The sequence below is a fragment of the Babylonia areolata genome, chromosome 2, assembly GCF_041734735.1.
Source record: "Babylonia areolata isolate BAREFJ2019XMU chromosome 2, ASM4173473v1, whole genome shotgun sequence".
Classification (NCBI taxonomy): Eukaryota; Metazoa; Mollusca; class Gastropoda; order Neogastropoda; family Buccinidae; genus Babylonia; species Babylonia areolata.
Genome location: NC_134877.1, coordinates 14,197,976 through 14,214,468, shown reverse-complemented (window position 1 = coordinate 14,214,468; position 16,493 = coordinate 14,197,976).

Genomic DNA, 16,493 nt, shown 5'->3' with positions numbered 1-16,493 from the left:
TTTTTTGGTGTGAATAGTTCGGATTATTGGTGGAGTCTAATGGCCTCAGTCAGACATCCAACCGACTGGTGTGATCTGTTTCAAACTTCTAACTGTGAAGACATCCGTCACATACTTAGAATGTACATGTATCAGGACAGGACTTTGTAAAAGATTTTTTTTCTTATTGTCCAGCTCATCTACCAGTGTGATGTAGTGTGACTTGTTTTGAATAAGATACTGTTTAAACCAAACGGAAAACGTAAACTGGGGATATGAAATTTTGCCTATAAAAGGTCTTCCCCTTTCTGTGCATTCAAACAAGTTAAGCAAGCAATAGCTGACACGACACGGACGAGAAAAAAAGGTCCGTTTTGTAAATGCTGAAGGTGGCCACACACCCCAGATACATAAATGCCAGTACCAAGACAGCTAAAGTGAGACTCGACCTTGACACCAGAAACAATGTTAAAACATCACACGTTTCATCATTAAACGATACTTCTGAAAGCGAAAGTACGTCCACATTAATAGTTAATTATTCCTTCCTCTCTCTTTCTCTCTATATGTACATATCTCTCCCCTCCCCTTAATCAGTTTCACATCACCCCAGCTGCCAATAAAGAAAAGCCTTTGAGTAAAATAATACACGTCCCAACGATGGCTCCTCGCTATCGACAGCATTTGCACAATGCAATCCATTCACCATTAAATGCATTGTTCCACGTTTTATATCCAGTGCAAGTTTTGACATCACAGGTCGCTCACTCCAGCAGACGGCTTTTCTTCCCCATGGTCCGGTGTAGTATCCCAGATTGTCCCACCCCCCTTCACCTCTGGAAACATCTCCGGCGGACAATTTGACCGTTGGAAATGTCCCCCGGGGACTTTCTCACCGTTCATAATGTTCCCTGCAGGAACACACACACACACACACACACACACACACACACACACACACACACACACTCACTCACTCACTCACTCACACTCGCACACACGGAGGAAAACACACATTCGCGCACACTCACATACACTCAGAAAACATAGAGGCAAACACGCACGCGCGCGTGCGCACACACACACACACACGCGCACACACACATACACACACACACACATACACACACGACACACACAGAGACACAGACACAGACACAGACACACACACACACACACACACACACACACAAGCACACACACACAAGCAAGCACACACACACACACACACACACACACACTCTCTCTCCCTCTCTCTCTCTTTCTCTCTCTCTCTCCTTCTCTCTCTCTCACGCACACGTCATACACCAGTATGGTTACAGACTCATACACACGCGCGCACAAACACAACACACACACACACACACACACACACACACACACATACACGCACATACACACATGACACACACACTCACAAGCACACACACACACACACACACACACACACACACACACACACACACACACTCTCTCTCTCTCTCTCTCTCTCTCCCTGTCTGTCTGTCTGTGCGTCTCTCTTTCTCCCTCTCTCTCTCTCTCTTTCACGGTGAGAAAGTCCCCGGGGAACATTTCCAGCGGTCAAATTGTCCCCCGGATACTTTTCCGGGGTGAGGGCTGGGGCGGAGGGGGGGGGGGGATCTGGGATACTTCACCGGGAAAATTCGAACTGCTGTGAAATCCCAGTGCACGATGATTCATTGGAACCAGAACCAGTATTCGCCAGCTGACAGGAGTTGTGCAGGAAACGACACGAGGTAAAGTCAACAACAGTAATTTAGTCGCTGTGAAAACGAACTTTGCGTTCGACAGACCCTATAAATGATTGTTTCCTCGACTAAACATTTCCCAACACATAATGAAAACCTGTAGTTGTACAACGACAGTTACTATGAACATTTGAGAGTGGACAGTTTTCACAAAATGTCCAACGGCTCCTCCACCCCCACCCTCAAGCCCCCCCCCCTCCCCCCTCCCAAGGAACAAGCTGGAACGCGCGACAATTGGACGGAGAATTCTGTTGGTGATACATTTTTTGATATTGTATAAAACAGAAAAAAAAAAACCAACACGAAATGTAATCCAAAATCCGTCGCGTGGATTCCCCACTTCAGTTTTAAAAGTTTCTCAATTTTCAAAACAATTCTCAATTCTCTCCCCCCCCCACCCCCCTCGACCCTCTCGCCACTCCCCCCTCCGAAACCCCCAGTTCCTCTTTACCTGCTCCCCATCGTCCCCAGCCCCCTTGCTGCTTCCCCCATGCACTTTCTGCTTTCCCCCTCTCTCTGCCCCCAGTCGCATTCTAAACAAGCGCTTAACTGCATGGGTTGAAGAAAATGCTGTATTGAATGAGTCACAAGCGGGGTTTCGAAAAGGTTACAGTACTGTTGACCACATTTTTACATTACTTGCCTTAGTACAAAAGCAACTGTCGAGCCATTCTAAATTATATGCCGCCTTTATTGATTTCAAAAAGGCATTTGATTTCGTTGATGGGAATAATCTCTGGCTAGTGTTACGCAAAAACGGTATTCATGGGAAAATGTACAGAGCGATAAAGAGTATGTATGCGGTTGTGAAAGCGAAAGTGCGAGTGAATAACGGTATGACTGAACCGTTTCTGTGCCCAAGAGGCTTAAAGCAAGGTGACAATTGCAGTCCAATTTAATTTTTGTCCCTAATAAATGAACTAGCTGATGAAGTCATGCAACAAGGCAGACATGGTATAACACTTTCTCCTGATATTATTCAAATCCTCATTCTACTTTTTGCAGATGATGTTATTCTGTTTTCTGATACAGTAGTATCATGAGGTCTTCAGTGTCAGTTAAATGTACTTAGTAATACTGCCGAGACTCTGAACCTTACAGTAAACGTTGAAAAGTCGAAAATTGTAGTATTTAGGAAAGGAGGTAATATTGCATCAAGAGAGAAATGGTTCTATAATTGCGAAAAACTGGAAGTTGTTAACACTTACAAATATTTAGGCGTAGTTTTTTTCCACTGGTTTGACATTTTCATATGCACTTGAGGAAATGTCTTTGAAAGCAAAAAAGGGTGTGTATGGAATCCTTAAATTCTTGTGGACGTTAGGAAAAAATTGCCCGAAAATCTTCTTCAAACTATTTGATTGTCAAATTTAACCGATGTTAACCTATGGGTCAGAAGTCTGGGGATTAATGGCAGACCATACTGTCATTGAGAGAGTACACTTATTCGCTATCAAACGTCTGCTAAATATCAGTGTGAAAATACCAAGTACCTTAATTTACTGTGAAACGGGTAGATATCCTTTATATATCCATACTTACACTAATTGTATTATATATTGGTTAAATGTTACTAGGATGCATGAAAGTCGCATTCTATTTAAAGCAAATAGAATGTTGTATGGTCTCCATTGTAGGGATAAATACAATTGGGCATCACGAATTTGTTTTACATTATATGGATATGGATTTGGCTATGTGTGGGAAAACCAGGGTGTGGAAAATATAAACAGTTTCTTGTGTGCTTTTAAACAGAGATTATTTGATTGCCATCTGCAAGATTTGGAAAGCAATGTAACATCACATGATAGATTTACCTTATATTCTACATTCAGACAACTACACAACGCCCCGCAATATCTAAACATAATCAAGAACCTTGTTTTAAGAAAAGTTCTCACAAGAGTCAGACTTGGTGTATCCCCATTGAAACCGCATAGATTGAGATATTCAAAAAAGCGTGAAAATATGTGTTGCTTATTCTGTAAAGATGAACAAGAAACCGAACTCCATTTTATTTTGACATGCCCAGAATACAAAAATCTCAGAGAACAGTATATACCGAAGAAGTATCATGTGCGCCCCAATGCATTTAAATTGTCACTGTTGTTTGCAGATGTGAAGACATGCATTCCACTCTCTCTGTTCTTGTCCAAAGCCTTCACCCATAGAAACAAGTCTATCTTTGGTTAATGACGCATGATTATATACCAATCTGCCCATCTATCTTTTGTCTTTTTCTTCTTCTTTCTGTCCCCTCCACCTCTCTCTCTCTCTCTCTGTCTTACTCTCCTTTCTCTCTTTTCTACCCTTTGTTTGCTTTACATATAATTATTAGCACTGTTATTTATAATGGATGTTAACACGGAAGCCCCCCCCCCCCAACCCCCCTTACCCCTGTTGTCACGGGCAGCAAGGCCTAAACAATAAACCATTCAGACTTCAGACTTTAGACTTCTGCCCCCAGTCGCATATTCAACCTCGAACACACACTGTGCGCACTCGGGAGAGGAGAAAAATACAGTTCTTTACTGGGTGTTTAAGTAACGGTGAAGGGTTCAGGTCAGGGGCATAGCCCTTGCTACTGGTACCATGTAACCCAGTACTACCTGCCGCATGTGAAGTCACCCAACGACGTTTTCCCTTGCAACACCTGTGGGAAGTGCTGCGCATCCAGAATCGGCCTCTTCTCCCATAATTATGAGGACACACACCGACAGATAAGCCTGCCTGCCTACCCATCCGTCGGTCCGACGGGAGACTCCATCATCAAGTAACGGTGAAAATCCAGGCCCTGGAAGCTGACCACCACCCTCGCTCAGAGGCCGGTGCTGGGGTGGCGGGTTGTTTCCAGCGGAGACACGGGTCTGATGACGTCCGGCTCCCATCCGGCGGAGGACCCACTGGTGGATTCCATCATCGCGCTGTCAGAGGACGCAGCGCTCAGGACCGTCAATGAGACTCTCTCCCCCCCCCCCCTCCCGACCCCCTCGCCACTCCCCCCTCCCGACCCCCTCGCCACTCCCCCCTCCCGACCCCCTCGCCACTCCCCCTTCCCTCCCGACCCCCTAGCCACTCCCCCCCCTCCCGATCCCCTCGCCACTCCCCCCCTCCCGACCCCCTCGCCACCCCCCTCCCGACCCCCTCTTCACTCCCCCCTCCCGACCCCCCCCCCCCCGCCACTCCCCCCTCCCGACCCCCTCGCCACTCCCCCCTCCCGACCCCCTCGCCACTCCCCCCTCGGAAGGTTGTCTTCCTGTTTGTGTGTCCGTCCGTCTCTGTCTCTCTGTTTCTGTCTCTGTCTGTCTGCCTGTCTCTTTCTGTCTTCGTCTCTGACTGTCTCTGTCTCTTTCTGTCTTCGTCTCTGTCTCTTTCTGTCTGTCTTTCTGTCTGTCCTCTGTCTTACTCTGTCTCTTTCTGTCTGTCTGTCTGTCTCTTTCTGTCTTCGTCTCTGACTGTCTCTGTCTCTTTCTGTCTGCCTCTGTCCTCTGTCTGTCTCTTTCTGTCTGTCTGTCTGTGCCTGTCTGCCTCTGTCTGTCTCTCTTTATCTATCTATGTCTGTCTGTCTTCCCCCCCCCCCCCACATCTCCGGCTATGTATCCCTATCTCTTTTCCTGTCCCTGTCTGACTGTCTCTCTTTATCTATCTATGTCTGTCTGTCTTTCTCCCCCCCCCCCTCCCCCGCCACATCTCTCTATGAATCCCTATCTCCTTTCCTGTCACTGACTGTCTCTGTCTCTTTCTGTCTGTCTCTGTGTCTGTCTGCCTCTGCCTGTCTCTCTGTCTGTCTGTGCGTGTCTGTCTGTCTCTGTCTATCTCTCTCTTTGCATCCCTCATCTCTCTTTCTTTCTTACCCCCGTTTCTCCTTCCCTCTCTTTTCTTTCTCCTTCGCCATCTGTGTCTTGTGGAGAGCATTGTATTTCTATGCAGCTTATTTTGTTGTTGTTGTTGTTGTTGTGTTTTTTCATACAGTGTGTGTGTGTGTGTGTGTGTGTGTGTGTGTGTGTGTGTGTGTGTGTGTGTGTGTGTGTGTGTGTGTGTGTGTGTGTATTTGCCTTTCCTTCCTTTTTTTTTCTTGTTGTCTTGATCAGTGTTGACTATAAAACAAAGTGTATAACAGCAGATCAGTGTCAACTGTAAAACACCAGATCGGTGTTTACTGTAAAATAAGAGATCAGTGTTAACAGTAAAACACCAGATCGGTGTTTACTGTAAAATAAGAGATCAGTGTTAACTGTAAAACACCAGATCGGTGTTTACTGTAAAATAAGAGATCAGTGTTAACAGTAAAACACCAGATCGGTGTTTACTGTAAAATAAGAGATCAATGTTAACTGTAAAACACCAGATCGGTGTTTGCTGTAAAATAAGAGATCAGTGTTAACTGTAAAACACCAGATCGGTGTTTACTGTAAAATAAGAGATCAGTGTTAACAGTAAAACACCAGATCGGTGTTTACTGTAAAATAAGAGATCAGTGTTAACAGTAAAACAACAGATCGGTGTTTACTGTAAAATAAGAGATAAGTGTTAACTGTAAAACACCAGATCGGTGTTTACTGTAAAATAAGAGATCAGTGTTAACTGTAAAACACCAGATCGGTGTTTACTGTAAAATAAGAGATCAGTGTTAACAGTAAAACAACAGATCGGTGTTTACTGTAAAATAAGAGATAAGTGTTAACTGTAAAACACCATATCGGTGTTTACTGTAAAATAAGAGATCAGTGTTAACTGTAAAACAACAGATCGGTGTTTACTGTAAAATAAGAGATAAGTGTTAACTGTAAAGCAGGAGATCAGCATTAACAGTGAACCAACAGATGAGTGTTAACTGTGATACAAACATATAAGAGTGAACTGTAAACCAGATCAATGTTACCAATTGAACAACTGATCAACGTTGCCCAAACAAAATCAACCAAAACCAGGAACAAAAATCATTATCGCGACATGACAGTACCAAGAGTATATCGGAGTATATACTTTTGTGTTGTTGTCATTTTCGCTGTCTTATTATTCAGTCTAATATCATCATCTTAGATGAACAGACTATAAACAAATAAACGAACACTGTCTCAATGACCGGGTCCTGCGCGCCGCGCCCTCTGACAGCGCGAGGCCCGCGAAACTTTCAAGCGTCCATACAGCCACGTCTCCTACGTTCACAGGCCACCATGGGACAGGAGAACATCCAGGAGGCCAGCTTCAGCCGTCCCGGACAAGACAGCTACTGAAAAGGACATCTGCCGCCCTCACGGCCCGCTCCCCGAACCCCCACCTCCTCGCCAAAAAAAAAAAAAAAAAAAAGGATCGAGAAATAAAATAGAATAAAAATTGGGTGCCGTTGCAGTCCAGCGATGCGCTCTCTTTGGAGAAAGCTGTCCGAATGTCACACAGAACAATTTATTGTGAGAAAGAGTAATATAGCAGAATACAATGCAATACAATACAATGCAATGCAATGCAGTACAATGCAATACACTACAATTCAATTGTAGTGTATTGCATTATATTATAAGAGAAGGCGTTGGACCATGTGAACCGGTTATAACACGTGCGATCAGTCAGACACGTCAGTGGCCTATTTTCGGCATGGATGAATTTGCTGCACGCTTTGACGCCTTCTTGAAACAAAACAAAACAAACAAAAAAACGATTCAGGGAGGAAAACTACGCCCCCCCCCCAAAAAAAAAGAGAAAAGAAACAACAAAAAAGAGAGCAACAAATAAACAAAGAAACCCAACAAAACAAAACAAAACAAATCTTGTGATATCTGAACGATATTTTCCAGGAATGATGCACGCTACATTTTTTATTGATTTTTTTAATTTCGTTTTGGTATCTATTATTATTCTATTGTTATGTTTTTTCAAAATAGATATTTGTTTGTTCAGGTTCATGAACCTATCAACAGGACCATGTTCATTTGCTCAGGACCATAAGCCCCTTAATTAAGGAATCTCAGCCCTGAGAGTCAGCTCATATCCAGCAAATAGATTTTCAAATTAAAGCACCCAGAAGATTATAGGATATCGCTTTCGTTCGGGAAAATGACAAAAATGTGTCTTAATCTTTGGTGTGTTCGTGCGCCCCCCCACGCCCCCCACCCCACCCCCTGCCCCCAAGCCTTTTACTGAGTAGATTTTGAAAAAAACAAACTTTATTCCAAGAAACGTCAGCGCAGCTGCAATTACCTGTTGTAAAGCTGCGCTTATGTTTCCTTGAACAGTGTTTTAAATTATCTCCTCAGTAAAATACTGGAAAAATAACACACCATAGATTAAGACACAGAAATGTACAGAGCGGATTACCATTCTTTTCATCTCGGTTTTGAAATATCAGACCAGAAGTTGGCCAAGAAGTCAGAACTAGGAGCTACCATGCTTCTTTTTTTTTTTTTTTTTTTTTTTTTGGGGGGGGGGGGGGGGGGGGGGGGGCAAAGATCACAACTGTATGTTGTGTCTAATCTGATGAAGTTGCTGCACTCCTTTCTGCGAGACAAGCATTAAAATAAAAATAAAAATAAAAAAAAAGAAGAAGAAGAAGAAAAAAAAAGTAAACCAGGCGTTTTTGCTCAACAAAGTAGGCTGACTAGAGAGTTAGAATAATATTTATTTTAAAATCAAACGAAACATAACTGTGATTTTCTTTTTTCTTCTTCTTCCCCCCCCCCCCCCCCGCACCCCCCCCCCCCCCCCCCAATTGAACGGAAGGTCGGAAACGATAGAACAATGTACTGTTGTTGCATTTGACCACGCTATACCATTCATTTTTGATTAGTTCATTTTCTGATTATAAGGTTGTAATTGTGAATCGATTTTTTTCTTTTCTTTCCTGTGTTTTATGTCATTAATTTTCTTATCAGTTCGGTTGGTGTTTTTTGTTGTTGTTTTTTTACTCATAAATTGCTTTTTACAACATGTGTTAGTATGAAATGTGTCAAACTGACATTGTATTATGGAACCGTTCGGATTTGTTGCGGAAGCTTTGTTCTATTCACTTTTTAAAAAAATATTATTTTTTAAAACTAGTATGCACAAAGTAATACTGAAGAACTATGGAGATGTGACACTGTGATAAGAAACTCAAGGGAGAGCTGGACAGTGCAAGGTCTTCAAAGAAGAAGCCCCCCTCAGTCAAGTGTTTCGGCTCTTAACTCCTTACGAATGTTTCCAATGGACGTCTACATGTGTCTGGAACATCTTCAGTGGCTGCAAAATCTAATGCCAGAATGGCAGTCTCTCTGACTGCGTTAGGAATTCCAGCTCCGAATGTTTCTTTTGGAGTTTACTTTGGTATCCTTTCCCATGACTGCCTATGACCGCGAGGTGGCAGAGGTTTGGAGTCAGAGTTGTCCTTATCCTAGACAAGTCCATTGAAGCGAGAATTAAATACAAAGTTGCCGCGTGTCTCTGCTATTCTACTTTCCACTCCGCAGGACCTACTTATCTTTCTGACCTTATCAGTGTTTACACTCCCACAAGAAATCTCCGCTCTTCCTCTGACAGTTATCTTTTGAAACTTCCTCGCGACAATGCAAGAACCTATGGTGAACGTTCTTTCTTCTTTGTTGCTCCTCACATCTGGAACAACCTTCCTCATGATATCCGTGCATCTGATTCTATTTCTGCTTTTCGCTCATCACTAAAGACTCATCTTTTTTTTTTAAACCTATGTATAAGTACTCTCAGCTTCCTTTTCTCCAACACAACGCATGTCAGCTCACTTTGGATGTATGTAGAGTTGGAAAGGGAGAGTGTGAGTGGGGGGAGGGTTTTTTGAGAAAGAGTGGCCATGAATGTTTTATGTTATTTGTAATATTTTTCTTTCATGGAAAGCGCCCTGAGATCTTAGTGAGAAATGGCGCTATATAAATGTACACTATTATTATTATTATCATTATTATTAAGTTGCCAGCCAGGGATGACGAACCCATCCTTTCTGAGGCAAGTGGTTTTTGGGGAGCCAGTTATCCGTCTTTCGCCCCTCCTCTTGTCGGCAGAAGCAGTTTCTCGGGCTTCAAAAGATAGCCACACAAGAAGGCAAAGAACTGTCGTTCAATATATAGTCTATCTGGTGGAATGGCATTCTTCGAAATATCCTGTAGAAACACATGACATTGAACGAAACTGGGAATGTAACAGTGCCACATTAGATATCAGATAAAGTATGTGAGGTAATTGGATGTTCTTCAATAGTTTTTTTGTAACAGTGCCACATTAAATATCAGATAAAAGTATGAGGTAATTGAATGTTCTTCCATAGTTTTTGTAACAGCGCCATATTAGATATCAGATAAAGTGTATGAATTAATTGAATGTTCTTCGATAGTCTTTGTCATGTGAAGAAATGTTTGCAGTACCCAAAGCGTATTTTTTTCACAGTTCTATCATCGTAAGTGTATTTTGTGAAATATCAGTGACCCAGATTAAAAGAAAAATTCAACCATCACTATCATGAGTAAGGGGGAGTAAGGGAACTAGACTTTGCTGTCAGTCAGTTAATTCGCTTTGCTACCTTTTCATACCGTACATGCGTTGTATAAAGAGATAAGGCTTCGTAAAAAACAGTTGTACATTTTTATTCTAACTTTAGAATAAACTGCTATTTATTTTTTCGTGCTTTCGATGTGCGTGTTTGATATCGCGTTGACATTTAAAAGTTAATGTATGCACTTTCTTATGCACCTCTTCAACACTTCTGGAACGTGTAAATGCTTACGGACATATAGGAAGACAGCCAGCACATTTTCCTCCGATGAACGAAGAATCAGAAATGCCGGGTGTGAAGCCCTGAGAAACAGCTTCTCATTTTGCCCAGGCTTTCTTCATTCAACGCTATCTAACCAAACCATAAACACCATAATTTCAAGATGTACATCAAATCAGATTCTGCATTGTTTGTTTACTTCATTCGTTTGCAATTCCAATCTTGTACAAAATTCTTAGTACATAAGTCCTGTATCTATTCAGTTAAATATTTTTGATAATTCCCAGCCTATCATTTTAGCCAGTTGTAAAAACAACATGTTTTTATGATTAAATTCCACAAAAAAACTTCAAAATTATCTTCTCTCTCTCCGTGTGTGTGTGTTGTGTGAGAGTCTGTCTCTCTCTTTCTCACTCTTTCTTCCTTTCTCTTCCTCTCAAATAGATGTTTTAACTATGGGAGATGGTGGTTCAAAACAAAACATAAAAGAATAGCATGTATCATTTGTAATCAACGTGTAGTATTGTTTATAGATACCCAGCGCTCTTAATATGTGTCATAACCATTCATCAAACGTCATGAAACGGTACTTAATCGACTGATAACACACGCACTCACACAAAAAGACAAACACACGCATATAAATGCACACACAAACACAGACACACACACCAATACACATAAACAGTTTGTGCTAACAATCACTTTGAGAGGATAGGGTGTGACAATATCTTTCCATGCTACATGAAAAACAACAACAACAACAAACAAGTGAGTAAAAAACGGAGCACAGCTGTGAACAACTGTGTGATGACCACCAGTTTATGAGCATGTTCTCCCTTCACTTACCTCTCTTATTAACTCTCTCCATACGAACGGCGAAAGAGACGACGTTAACAGCGTTTCACCCCAGTTACCATCATCAAAATATTGGAAGAGGAAGGCTCTTATACTGAAGAGGTGAATGTTGACAAAGAATACCACAGTTCTGACGACGGAAGCTAAAGGTTGGGTCATTCAGATACCCACTGGACATCCGAGGGGTCTGTGTAGAGGAGAAGAGAGGACTGACCGTACTGAGTGAGTTAAAGAGTGTACAAAAGTGCTGATTGCACTTCAAACGCTTGCCTCGCTCTCGTTTGACCACGGTTCAGCAGTGGAGGGGTTAAGCCCTCCGAGTTTTAGTTGTATTGAAACTTGTATTTTAACACTATTATGACCGTGCAGTGGAACGAAATGTAACTGTTTCAAGTATGTTCATCTTCGCATTTACAAACATTGAGAGTTCGGGAGCTCAGTACGAGTGGGTAAGAATCAGGGAGGACACTTTTCTCTTGACAACTGCTACATTTCTCGCGCGCGGGCACGCACGCACGCACACACACACCACGACGTGTCAAAAAACAACCTGTAAGAACCATGCCCTTTACTTCACGTGTACCAGTGCTCTAATAGAGCACCGGTTGTCTTCGTATTCAGTTTGTTTCAAGATGGCGTCAAAACATGCGGACTGATACATAAACGCTGCAGCAAATCTGGTTTTGGTTGTGAAAAAAATGAGCACATGGCTGAACTTCGCATTATTTTATCTGACATGCTGGTCAGGCATCGAGAGCCTACCCAAGGGAGAAAAATCCCTGTGATTATCTGTTCCGTTGTCTGATGGATCTGCAACGGTTATTGTTCTTGGCCTGCGTCATGGACGTTCCTTCTGTCCTCCACAGCAAACAGACGTCAACGCAACACACGGACGCTCCATGCCTTCTTTCTCTCTCTCTCTCACTCACTCACACACACATACACAATCGCGCATGCGACCTACATACAACCATTTTGATAATTTGCTGACATTTTTTTTTTTTTTTTTTTTAAACTGATGAAATGTTTTCTGCACAACTGATTTTATGTTTGTTTGCGACTGTTGTTCACATCTTCAACGTTTTTGTTCCGGTGTAATGCATCATTCTGTTCCACCATTCTCCCATACACACACACACACACACACACAGAAAACCGAACACCGGGTTAAAACAGAACTCACTTTGTTTACACAAGTGAGTCAAAAAGTCCAATGGTCAAAATTTCATTTTGAAGAAAAACACACCGGTAACTGGGAGTTACATAAAAAATATACAGAAAATGTATGGTTTCATGGGAAAACATTACCATAATGATTTTCATAAGAGGCAAATCATTTCTCTAATCTGCAGATGGAAAATGAATTTTTTAGGACAAAATATGTCAGTAATGTTTCTTGCATCTGTGGTGCTCACATAACAGCTGATATTATACCAACTTGCAATATGTTAAAGTCTCACATCCCTGAACTGAAATCATCTTCAGTGTTGACGATCTTCAGCAGTCCATTGCTTATGTATGATTTTTTCAACTCCTTGTTAAATAGTCCAGTTGGTTCGCTGTTATAGTTAGTTTTTCATTAGAAATAAAGTTATTTTGTTATGGTTTTTTGACTCACTTGTGTAAACAAAGTGAGTCTATGTTTTAACCCGGTGTTCAGTTGTCTGTGTGTCCATGGTAAACTTTAACATTGACATTTTCTCTGCAAATACTTTGTCAGTTGACACCAAATTTGGCATAAAAATAGGAAAAATTCAGTTCTTTCCAGTCATCTTGTTTAAAACAATATTGCACCTCTGTGATGGGCACAAAAAAAAGAAAAAAATGAAGCCTAATTATATGCAAACTGCATTTACTGTTATATTTATATTTTTTGTATTCTCTAAACTTGGCACTTTGATCTGATATTCTGACACAACAACAAGAGCAGTCATTATTGTCATTTTTTGTTCAAACAGGAACTTCTTTTGCTAAGCATGGAAGTTTTATTTATTTTGCAAACGTTTTGGTGCAGATAGTAAAAAAAGGTAAATTACTCTGTAATTAATGCTAGGGGACTTAATTTGCTTTAAACTCATCTTTCTCATCTTAAACATTACATTTTGAAATAATACTCAATACATAAAAAGCTTGTGTGTTTTACTCTCAGTGTACAGGGCTTTCACTATGTTCATTCGCCCAAGTGATCTTTTTCGGAAAATACTAAAAATCAATACGACGAGTGGACTTTACAGATCTGTTGGCCGAGCCCTGAAGGTCATGGGCAAAAATCAATTGCGTACACACATTTATACACATTCAAAGCGCGTGCTCATATTCTTCGCGAACGCGAACGACGCCATTTTGTTTCAAGTTGTTGACCTGCCCGTTCAATCCTATGTTCAATGGACAATACACCATAACATGTGATGGAAAGATGGAGAAGGAGACCGTTAAATATTTATTCAGAGAAAGATTTATGAACGCCTCATCACTTACTGGATTATGCCCCAAACTGCCATTTAAAAATTGTAAACCATGCGAGTTTAATACCCTTGAACTGATCACGATGAAACGAAAAAATTTCCAGTCTTGACTTTTCTCAAAATGAAGTCCTTTTCACTTCTTACAACGTTTAGAAGTACTTGAACTTGGCTCTACATGTTATTAGTTTAACAAAATACTAAATTTTCATATCAACTTTAAAACTATAAAACTAGAATGAACATAAATGAGAAATTGAATTGACTATGTCGTACTACATTCCCAGCGGGTGTAACTAAACTTGTACATCTATCTAGATCTAGTGAAAACAGCTAAATGTTGCAGTGTGATTGTGGTGATAGCCATTAAAAAGAATTTTTTATTGCCCTTAAAGATTTTTTGAATGTCCAAGATATACCAGAATAATATGATTTAAACAGGGTTCTCACTGCGAATACTGCAATTGATTTATCGCCCTTTAAAAAAGTATGTTCAAATGTTAAATTTTAAAACGTCAGTTAAGGAGCCACGATAGTGTAACGGATAAGGCAGTTTCTTATCACCCGAACACGCAGGGTTCAAACCTGGTTAGGACTTTTTTTTTTTTTTTTTTTTTTAATGCGAAGCTTTATAATAACAAATACAGAACACATTTTAACGATTAGATTTTTTTTTTTTTTTTTAAATGTATCACAAGTGAGTCTTGAAGGCCTTGCCTCTCTTGTTTTTGTTTTTTGTTGTTGTTTTAACAAAACTTAAATCAACCATTTTCTATATGTAACACACACACACACTTCCACTTACTTGCATGCCGTGCGTACACAGTAATTCCCCCCCCCTCCACCCACTCGATTTTTTTCCTACCCTCGTCTAATATCACTTACAGTGAAAAGACGTTAAACTAAAGAACGAATATTTTATTTAAATACAGAAAAAAAATCTGAAGATGTAGAGGACATGGAGAATATCAAAGCAGTTGGCGATATCGGTATGGCATGATATAGAAAAAACAAAACGTAAATCAATATACTATAATTTCACGCACAAAATGATGCTTTAGTTGTTCAGTCTCAATATTGAATTTCAAAACCAGTATCCACTTTGCATGAGAAAGACTATATTTCATGGACTTCTGGATACGCAAGCAATTTTTCAAGCAAGAAGAAAAGATGTGTATGCCTATCACTATATCCTGGCTTGAATTTTTCATGCTTTCAAAGCATAGATATAACTAACATTTGCACCGCACGCAACATTTCTCAGATAAATCATCACGAATAGAGCACCGGTGGCCTACTCAAAAGCAAAACAGAAGCAAGCATGCTGTATAAGTGTGATTACAGCTGACACAAGGGGGGTGGGGGGGGGGGGGCTTCAGTTCAACGCTGCTCCCTCCTGCGCAGACTGAAGCGGCAGGGTTTCAGAACGGTGCCCAACATGATTCCCTGTCCCAGTGTGTGTGTGTGTGTGTGCGCGCGCGCGCACACACATGTGTGTGTGAAAAGGTAGTTATTTTTTTTTCTCTTTTTAACGAAACATAGATGGAGTCATGACTGAAAGTCCAACACTAATTGTCCAAGGCACCTAACACACTCTTCTCAAATTCGTCATCTCACACTGATAATTCAAACAATAACCAAAAGCTTGTATTCTTTGTATTTCAATAATAAACATAGGATAGAAAAACAACATTAAAATGTTTAAAAATAGTCACATTTCTTATCGTTCAAACCAACCTGAACATTTGAATTGTTATCTGAACCATGGAACTTGTAAACACAAAGTGCAGAACTTGTATCAATGAGAATAAGGAGAAAATATACTGTACAATTTGTGATTCAAGTTTCTGAAATGTGTACATCGAATTTCACATTGGATATCAGTAACTTAATCTCTGCAAAATGTACGACAAAATATACAACTCTCTTCACTTTCTGCAACGAAAGTGCAATTTTGCTCGGGGACTTGTTAACTTTGAAGCATACCCACATAGTTACCAGGACATAAGTTTGACATGGAGATCATCAGTCACATAAAACCACCGTTAGAACATCCTTCAGGGTCAGTCCATGGAAAAGAGAACATGCACACCATAACATATAAGCCACACACACACACACACACACAGAATTTCCAACCATACAGTAACCCCTCTCTGAGACTAACACATATGTGTATTTCTGTCCATGGATAAAATATTTTTAAAAAATCACATACTCTTAGCATCAACACACAGGATTACTGAAACAGACATGCACCACTCTAAATATTCCATTCTCCTCCCCTCTCTCTCTTTTAGTTTCACACAAACATGTATACACACTTATTCAAATTACTGCCATGTGTCTAGTAAACAACAATGAACTTCAACCCTTTGCCCTAAATAACCTCCTTATACTTTTATCTTCAGATGAAAGATTATAAAAAAATTTTTCCTTTTTTTTTTTTTTTTAACTTTGGAGTTTATACTACTTATAGAATATTGTAAGCAAAGACAAGATTAAAAAAAAAAAAAAAAAAAAAAAAAAAGAAGAAGAAAAAGAAGAGGCCTTCTAAGAGAACAGGAAATAGAAACAGTGAGGGAAAACACTACAAAAAGCTTTTATATGAAATGAACATTTGGAATTTCGTGAATTGTGAACTTCACTCTGAGAAATTAAACTTTTGTGTACCCTGTCAATCATGGTTTACCCTCTATGTCTGGTCAACCA